Source organism: Bos taurus, chromosome 9 (genome assembly GCF_002263795.3).
Source record: "Bos taurus isolate L1 Dominette 01449 registration number 42190680 breed Hereford chromosome 9, ARS-UCD2.0, whole genome shotgun sequence".
Classification (NCBI taxonomy): Eukaryota; Metazoa; Chordata; class Mammalia; order Artiodactyla; family Bovidae; genus Bos; species Bos taurus.
This window is the reverse complement of record NC_037336.1, coordinates 14001835-14011611: the sequence shown is the minus strand read 5'-3', so window position 1 is coordinate 14011611 and position 9777 is coordinate 14001835.

Sequence of the window (9777 nt, the reverse complement as noted above, 5' to 3'; positions counted from 1 at the left end):
TTTTCCATCCATGAGGCTTTTGGGTTTCTCTAGGTTCTGTAAGTCATACGTAATATATGAGGGAAGTATGCAGACGCCAAACCTCTGTCTGCAGAGACAACTTTTTCAGGAGGTGGAAACAGAAACAGAGCTTGCTAAAAAGTTTCCAGGCCTGGAAGTCCAAGGAGTTGGGTTGAAATTTGACCTCTGTAGAACTGAGACTATGGGGTAATATTTAAAAGCAAACTGTGGGCTTTAAATAACATTTCACATGCTGGCTGTAGAACGCGGAAACAACTTCTGGGTGTCCAGGACATCTGAAGTCTTTAACAAATGGTAACTCGCAAATCAAGTCAGATGTGGGACTAGACCAAGAATAAAAATATGACACTGCACTGTTATGGAAAGGAGTGAAATTTTAAGTCTTTAATTTCTTGGGATTAGGGGTTTTTTGTTTTGTTTTGTTTTTAGTTTTAGAAACGTACACACAGGATATTACTTGTTATTTTTTCCTCCAAAGTGAGGTCCTTTTACGTTTCAAGGGCATAGATAATAAATTTATTTTTTAAAAATCTTTTAAAACTCATGTTCTGAATAAGTACATTTTGCTTAATATAGAAGTAAAGAACTATCAGGTTTTAGAGCGTGGTATGTACAAGGCAACTTTCTTATATTCTACCTTACTTTAACTCATCTCTTTCATTACCCTGACCCACCTGTAAAGACAAAGTTCACAGCTCCAGTAAATTTAATTAAGCTGCAAAAGGCACAACTGCTCCATTTTTACTCTTCTTCACTTCTATTAAATTATATTTGCATTTAAAGATATAAAAAATTAGAGCTGAAAGCAACCATAAAATCATCCCTATTGCCCTGTGAGAGTTGGACCATAAAGAAGGCTGAGTGCCAAAGAATTGATGTTTTCTAATTGTGATGCTGGAGCAGACTCTTGAGAGTCCCTTGGACAGCAAAGAGATCAAACTAGCTAATCCTAAAGGAAATCAACCCTGAATATTCATTGGAAAGCCTGATGCTGAAGCTGAAACTCCAATACTTTGGCCACCTGACTTGAAGAGCCGACTCATTGGAAAAGACCCTGATGCTGGGAAAGATTGAGGACAGAAGAAGAAGGGGACAACAGAGGATGAGATGGTTGGATGGTATCATAGATTCAATGGACATGAGTTTGAGCAAACTGTGGGAGATAGTGAAAGACAGGGAAGTATAGTATGCTGCAGTCAATGGAGTCTCAGAGTCAGACATGACTAAGCACTGAACAACATCAATTCTTTGCCCTACGTGCTACCTGCATAGATGATTAATAGGGCAGGAGAAAAATCAAATGTATTGATTACAAAGCTGCTTGAAAATACCACTGATTTTCCTTTTGCTTTGCTCACTGGTGATGCACATTTGTGGGAGAATTGAGCCTCTTCATTTCTGAGTCTCTGGCTCAGTGGGGAAGGTGAATGCAGTGAAGTCAGACTGGTCATTGACTCACTGGTCATTGCTGTAAAGCAACCAGTCTCAACACTATATGGGATTCACCCTGTTAGAGAATCTGCTGCAGGTTGCCTTACTGCAGGAAAGGTGCAGCAGCTTCACCCTGGAATCTTGGCTTCTCACCAAACATCTTTAGTGACCTGGTTTTTCTTGGTCTCAATTATAATCCTCTGGCCCAGGGACTCTGATTCATCCAAAAAAAGTGATTGTATAATATTATGTACTGAATGCTTGTGTCCCCCCAGAATGCATGAAGCCCTAACCCCTAAATGTGATGACATTTGGAAATCTGGCCTTTGGGAGATAATTAGGTTAAATAAAGACATGATGGTAGGGCTCCAATGATGTGATTAGTGCCCTTATAGGAAGAGGAAGGTAAACCAGATCTCTCTCTCTCTTTCTTCCCCTCTCTCTCACCTCTATGCTATGCTATGCTAAGTCACTTCAGTCGTGTCCGACTCTGTGTGACCCCATAGATGGCAGCCCACCAGGCTTCCCCGTCCCTGGGATTCTCCAGGCAAGAACACTGGAGTGGGTTGCCATTTCCTTCTCCAATGCATGAAAGTGAAAAGTGAAGGTGAAGTCACTCAGTTGTGTCCGACTCTTTGCGACCCCATGGACTGCAGCCTACCAGGCTCCTCCGTCCATGGGATTTTCCAGGCAAGAGTACTGGAGTGGGGTGCAATTGCCTTCTCCGTCTCTACCAAAAAGGACACTGTAGGAGGGGGCTACTTGGTAAGCCAGAAAGAGAATTTCACCAGGAATTAAATCTACCAGCACCTTGATCTTGAACTTCCAGTTTCCATAACTGCAAGAAATATATGCCTTGTTGTTTAGTCCACTCGGTTTATTAGATTTTGTTCCAGTTGCCTGAACTAAAAACAGGCCTAGTGCCAGGCGAGAGCACTTTCCCTCATCAGGCTTGGATACCCTAAATGTCTCTTTTAATGCCTTGAATACTCAGAGATGACCCTTTTTCTCCTGAGGACTATTAGGTGAGCCTGGCAGTCATTCTCCACATGCCCAGCTTATTACTCTTCTTAACCAAACCCCTCTAATCAGGATGATAGACACAAGTGTTTATATGATATGCAAACCAAGAAGATGAAAATAAGTCATAAGCTGTCACATCTATTAGTGTGGAGTATAACAGAATCATGCAGTTATAAAGCTGAGCTGTAGCTTGGAGATCACCGCTATTGCTTTATTCCATAACAGAAGAAAGTAAATCTCAATAAGGATAGCTTACCTAAATTCATATCATCAGGGTAGAAACAGGCCCAGGAATAATATTCTGTAAATATATTTTGCTCAGCTCATTTTATGCTCTAAACAACAATTTTTATTGTATAAAATGTCAGCAAAATGATTAGCTTAATTTTTTCAATTGCACACATGTACATCCACCCTGGTCTCATTTCTCAGGGTTTGGAAACACTGATATTACCATGTGTATTTATTATTCTGCCGCATGCTGCAATTACAGCATGACAAATCAAAGCCATAATAGTAACCATGGCTTCTTGTTCTTCTAATTTAAGTTGTCATCTCCTAAACCAAATGTCTTCCACATAAACTGAAGCAAAAATCAGGCAGGCATGTTTACATGCACTTGAAGATGGAGAGATAAACAAGGCAAGTTGTGACTTAAGCAAAACACAGCCCACTGATAGAGACTGACAGCTGCAGGAAGTCTGTCAGAAGGAAATAAGTTGGGATAGTCTCTAAGGTGCTATAATCAGAAACCAAATTCTCACAATTGACCAGAGGATGTAGGATCATTTCTTTTGGGAAGAATCAAGGAAGATTTCAGGCCAGTGGTTTCAAATGGTAATTAGAATTTAGAAGAAAAAAAGCAGAAGAAGGCATAAGAAAATAAAAGAAATGCTCTGAGAAGGAAGTGCCTAGAGGTGGACAGTGACAGTGAGCAGTGACCAGGTCAGCATTGCAGAGGGTCACAGAGAATGGATGGGGTGGTAGTTAGATCAATAACTGGGAAGGCAGGTCAGAGTCAGCCAGATCATGGAGGACTTATAATCACATGCTAAGGAGTTCATTTTAATTTCGTAAACAGGGGAGCCAAGAAAAATGATCCTTAGCAGAGTAATAATCAGGTCTCCATTAATTATAAAATCACAACTATGAAAGCAAACAAAGAGTAATAGCAAGCAATTTGCTGATAGTCTCCTTGCTGTTTATGTAGACAGTCAGAATCTGAGTCCTCCAGTTTATCACCAGTTATTGGGGCAATCTTATCACCAGAGTTATCTTTTCATTGTGATCTGCTTAATCTTTTCAGAATCTGCTGATGTTTTCACTCTTTGGCTGCCAAGATTCTGGCTTGGGCTTGAGTCCTCCCTTAACAGCTCCTTGGCTGCCCTTCTCCATTCATCCATCACATGCTAAAAGTCCATCCAAAATCTGCAGTACATCTCACTTTTTCCATTTCTTGTCGCGCTCATGTTACATTGGCCTCTTGTACACCTGAAAATTAGATTCAAGCAATTTCTGGTTCTGATGTTTCAAACACTTCATGCCTTTGTGCTTACAGAGTGCCCTTCAGAGACCTGGTTGCACCCTTCTTGTTGAGTCTGGATTTATGGAGTTTTCACCATGAAGATTCAGCCTATCAAAAAGAACAAAGGACCGCCTTGGACTTGTCTGTGAAGCTGAGTTAGAGAATGGCAGGCTGCTGATTAATATGCTGGCTTATTCCCCAAATTGACTATTATATTACCTGCCTCCTCTCCCCATAAACATTTTTCATGAATCTTAAGCCAGCTTAACTAACTAGTTAAGTGTTCTGGTGGTAGCTTCTGAAAATAGCAAAACCTTTTAATTTCATGAAAAGACAGCATTTAAGTGAAATGGCACCCCACTCCAGTACTCTTGCCTGGAAAATCCCATGAACGGAGGAGCCTGCTAGGCTGCAGTCCATGGGGTCGCGAAGAGTCGGACATGACTGAGCGACTTCACTTTCACTTTTCACTTTCATGCATTGGAGAAGGAAATGGCAACCCACTCCAGTGTTCTTGCCTGGAGAATCCCAGGGACGGGGGAGCCTGGTGGGCTGTCGGACACGACTGAAGCAACTTAGCAGTAGCAGCAGCAGCAAGTGAAATATGCAAATACCTGTTTTGATAGAGAAATTCCTATTTTTGAGGATAAATTTCTCTAGAAACTCACCTATTACTTCTCTCTCTCTCTCACTCTGTTTCTCTCTCTCTGCCCACCTACTTATCTTCCTATTTTTCATCTCTAACCATTTATCCCAAATGACTCCCCCAGCAATTCAGTTGTTTTAAAGATCAGAGGACATTCCTTAGAGAAATAGGCCCATTTTAGAGATGAAAACTGAAATACAAGTAAGCTGTATTTTAGATTTGCTTGTGAAGGTAATTACAAACCTACTGTAGAAACTCAAAGCTCTCAGTCCAGCTGAGAAAGTTATAGCCCTGATTTATAAATTAGCTTGAAAGAGATGATGATTCTTTCTCCTGCCTTGGAAATAATCTTGGTTTCTGGCTAAGAAATCAATTACATCATATCAATTAACTCAAGGACAGAAAAACTTGTCTAAAACTTGGCTGGTCCAGCACTTAATCCAGCTTTGACTCAAAGAACCTCTTAAACAAATGAACTAGCCTCAGTAGCCACTACAGAATCCCATCATTTGCTTAAATATTCTTGTACTAAATTCTCAATTTAGTAAGTGCTACATAGGCATGATAATTTAGTTTTGGGTACTGAGAGAAATATTTTCATTCAGTTTAGAAAATAATTTCAGTTTGTGTGTATATAGGATGTTGTTACATATATATTGATAATTTTTGCTCTGCAATTTATTTTCATTTTTGCACAGCTTTTTTCAATATTTTAAATTATAAATCTTGTTTTAATTTCTGAACATTATAAAAATAACTCTCAAGAACATTATTACATTTGCATTAAAATTGTATCAGTCATTCATTTTTTATGGAAATTGTCAGAATTTTTGGCATTACCTTTAGTAATAATAAGTGTGGAAATTATCAAGCATATGAATAATAAAAAAAGAATAATAAAGTGATTTATTATTTATAAAGTAAATTGGAGGTGATTTGTTTTATGTAAAGAGATATGGCTTTGGAATACGGCAGACTGAAGCTTGACCATATTTCAGGCTTAGTCAAGTTATTGCACATCTCTTCACATGAAATATGGGTTTCTGATTACATTGATGTTGTAAAAAAATAATGTTATGAATACAGCAGAAATTTCCTAGCTCAGGGATGGCTCATATTATGTGTTCAAATATATTAGTATCCTTTCTTCTTTCCCAGAATATGCACCATTGTAGTAAAGCCTTTCATGTTAACCTTACATTTTCACTAAGTGACCGTTCTTAGTTTCAGTAAGTTTGCAAAATTAATGATAGAAGAAGGAATCCGTTTACTTCTTTCTAATTGCAAAAGCATTTTGCCAATAGAGATCTAAAAAGAGGAATGCTTTAAATTATACTATATTTTACTCAGCCAACTAGCACAGCATTTTATGGGGATGTAATCCTAATTTTACTTAACTTAAAACAAAAACTCAAGGTTGTTTTATTAAGCCAGAAGAAGCTATTGCCTATTTACATGTCTAGCATTTACTTGATTGAACATTAATGAGCTCTTATTTTTCTGAAGTATTTTATGTAGTGTTTCAAATCCATCTTGAGAACTCAACAAAAATGAAGATTTAATGTTAAACCTATGGCTAGACATCAAGGTAACTTACTAAAAAAAAAGAAAAATTATAGAGGAGGTTAAAAGGGGAAAACAGAAGAGGAACAAACATAGACTGAGGAGATCAAGAGAAAAGTGAAATGAGTCAGAAGAAAATTAAATATTGAACGTTCAGTTGTCTTACAAAGTTAGAGACAGGAGTTAATTCAAGCTCTAAATATATCGATGTAAATGTACCTGTGTTGCAATCCAGGTATGTAATTTCAGGAATCCAGTAATGTGCTTTGAAAAAATACACATGTGAACAAGAAAAGTTTGTGTTTTATTAAAATGTGTTCATATTTGAACACAATCTGAGATAAATTCTAAGCATCAAAGAACTTCTTTACCTGATAATCACTCAAAGCAGTAGAAGATTTAGTGGAGACAGGAAGATCTAACATATTGGAGTAGGTATTATACATGTTCTTTTTTTAAAAAAATGCATACCTGTAATTTGTAATTAGATATAAATTCCAAGTTAATTACTTATTATGTCAACACACTTTATCTCTGATCTATAAAAATTTTTACTTTCTCACTAGACTGCCAACTTTTTGAGACAAAAGTCGTTATAATTCTCTTGCTTTTCCTAGACAACTGAATACAGTACTTAGCATAAACTGGCTAGTCCATTTATCATTAAGGAACCAAACAAAATGTGATGTGTCCATGACTGCAGTGCCATTCTCTTCGTGGGAGTCTTAAAACCCTGCAGTAGTTAAGACCAGCACACAGAAATGGAGAGAGCAGCACTGAAACATGTACACTACATTACCAAATGTAAAACAGAGACTTAATGGGAAGTTGCCCTGTAACACAAGGAGCTCAACCTGCGATGTTCAGTGACAACCTAGAGGGCTGGGATGGGGTCGGGGGTGGGCAGCAGGTTCAAGAGGAAGGGGGCATATATATATATATATACACTTATGGCTGATTCACCCTGTTGTACAACACAACATTGTAAAGCACTTATCCCCCAATTAGAAGTAAATTAAACACACACACTGAAACACACATACATACAAAGAAATCATGACATGAATGCACCAGGCAGAAAAATATTTCAAAAATACTTGCTTCGGTTGCTTCAGTTGCATTATAGGAAACCACGACCACAAATAGAGAGAACAGTGAATCTTAGAGGGAACTGAATAATCTGCCATGTATATTTTACTACTGAAGGACACTTTCTTTTACTCCATTGAGCTTGTTTTTCTCTTCCTTTATTCTACATTTGTTTCTATGTTTGTGCTTTCATACCGTTTTACTTTATTATCCTTTGCTGAATAAAAACTGGAAAAATTTGGGGGAAATAATGGAAATAGACATGTTTTAATGCTATATTGGCTAGTATTTGAACAAGCATATATATATATATATGTATGTATATATACACATCTCAAAATCAAAGTGTTAGTCACTCAGTGGTGTCTGACTCTGCAACCCCATGCACTGTAGCCCACCAGACTCCTCTGTCCATGGGATTTCCCAGGCAAGAATACTGGAGTAGATTGACATTTCCTTCTCCAGAGTTTCTTCCCAACCCAGGGATCAAACCCAAGTCTCCCACTTTGCAGGCAGATTATTTACCTCCTGAACCACAAGGGAAACCATGTGTGTGTATATATACATATATATATATATATATATAGAGAGAGAGAGAGAGAGAGAGAGAGAGAGGAGGCGATGGCACCCCACTCCAGTACTCTTGCCTGGAAAATCCCATGGATGGAGGAGCCTGGTAGGCTGCAGTCCACGGGGTTGCTAGGAGTCGGACACGACTGAGCGACTTCACTTTCACATTTCACTTTCATGCATTGGAGAAGGAAATGGCAACCCACTCCAGTGTTCTTGCCTGGAGAATCCCAGGGATGGGGGAACCTGGTGAGCTGCCGTCTATGGGGTCGCATAGAATCGGACACGACTGAACTGACTTAGCAGCAGCATATATATATATATATATATATATAGCTATAAATACATTTAAGTTTTGTAGGCATTTTTATAATTATTCAGTGAAATGAATATGTACTGAGTCTTGACTGGGTGTAAATCAGAGTCCCATCTGTAAAGCAAGTATTATAAGCACTTATAATAGACGAAAGATTATAGAAGGGAAGGAAAAATCCACTAGAGGAGCCATTAAAAAAAAACCTTGAATCTATTTCTTTAACAAGCTTGCAAAAGGTTAGTGTTTTGCCATGACTTTGGCTGTATAACAAAGTAAAAAATGATTTATCTCTCTGTTTACCAATGTTTGGTCTTGAACTTAAAATAATATTCCTTTTTATAAATTTACTCTCAAAATTATTACTTGGTTGTTTAGACAATCTAGAAAATGTTGGATATAGTAGATAAAAGGTGAAATCAGATGCATGTTGGACTAAGTAACTTAAAATGTTTTCCAAACACTTTTAGTTCTAAAAAATCTAAATTTATTTTCTCAGAAATCAGCTGCTTGTTTATATTGAAAAAACATGAAGCCATTTTCCAATCTCTTTCATTTAATTCCTACTGCTTTTTAAGAACTATTTATTATACTGAGAGACTGAGTTTCTTTGAAATTACTGTTTTTTTTTAACACAGAAAAAAAACTGAAAGTCTAGTAGGTATAGGTAGCTCTTAATGTTCATTTTTACTTGTTGAAATTAATGCATTGTTTTTGGTAAGTAGGTAGAAATCTAATTTCCTTGAAGATCCCTTGGATAAGCAAAAGAAATTCTAGGTAAAAGTGTTATTCAAGTGAATGAACCTCAAAAAGGGGGTAATTTAAAGAATGGTATTATTAAGTTCAGCCAGTAAAGAATCCACCCGCAATGCACAAGACCCTGGCTCAATTCCTGGGTTGGGAAGATCCCCTGGAGAAGGGGCTACCCACTCCAGTATTCTTGCCTGGAGAATCACCATGGCCAGAGGAGCCTGGAAAGCTACAGTCTATGGGGTTGCAAAGAGTTGGACGTGACAGCAAGTAAGCACCGCATATGCAGCACCATTATGGAATTGCAAAAGTACTATCTTCCCACCTGATAGGTCAGTTTTATCTGTCATAAAAAGGAACCAATTTAGAGGAAAAAAAAATTGTCTTTTCTACACATAAACACCTTACACTTAGAAAATTCCAGTGCAAATACTAATACTAAAACTAGTTTTCTGGTAAGTATAAATTTTCTTCATACATCTATGAATGAATTATATATTCATCATTACTTCATTCTTTTAGAAAATATTTACTGAAACAATTATATGTGTCAAGTATCGTGGGTTCTAGAAACATAGTGATGACAAGAAAGGGTTTCTTCTCTTGTGGAGTTGACATTACAATGGGAGACAGCGGATCATAAATACTGCAATTTCAGAAGAAAATAAACAGTTGATAGAGTACATAATGATAGTGAGAAATTTAGATAAGTCAGTCAGAAAAGCTTTTCTGGAATGAAGAGGCTGAGCTGAGATTTAAAGGAGTCAGTCGTGGAAAGATTTGGAAGAAGAATTTCTGGAAGAAGGAACCGGTATGAAAGGCATTTAAGGAGAATAATCTCAGAGT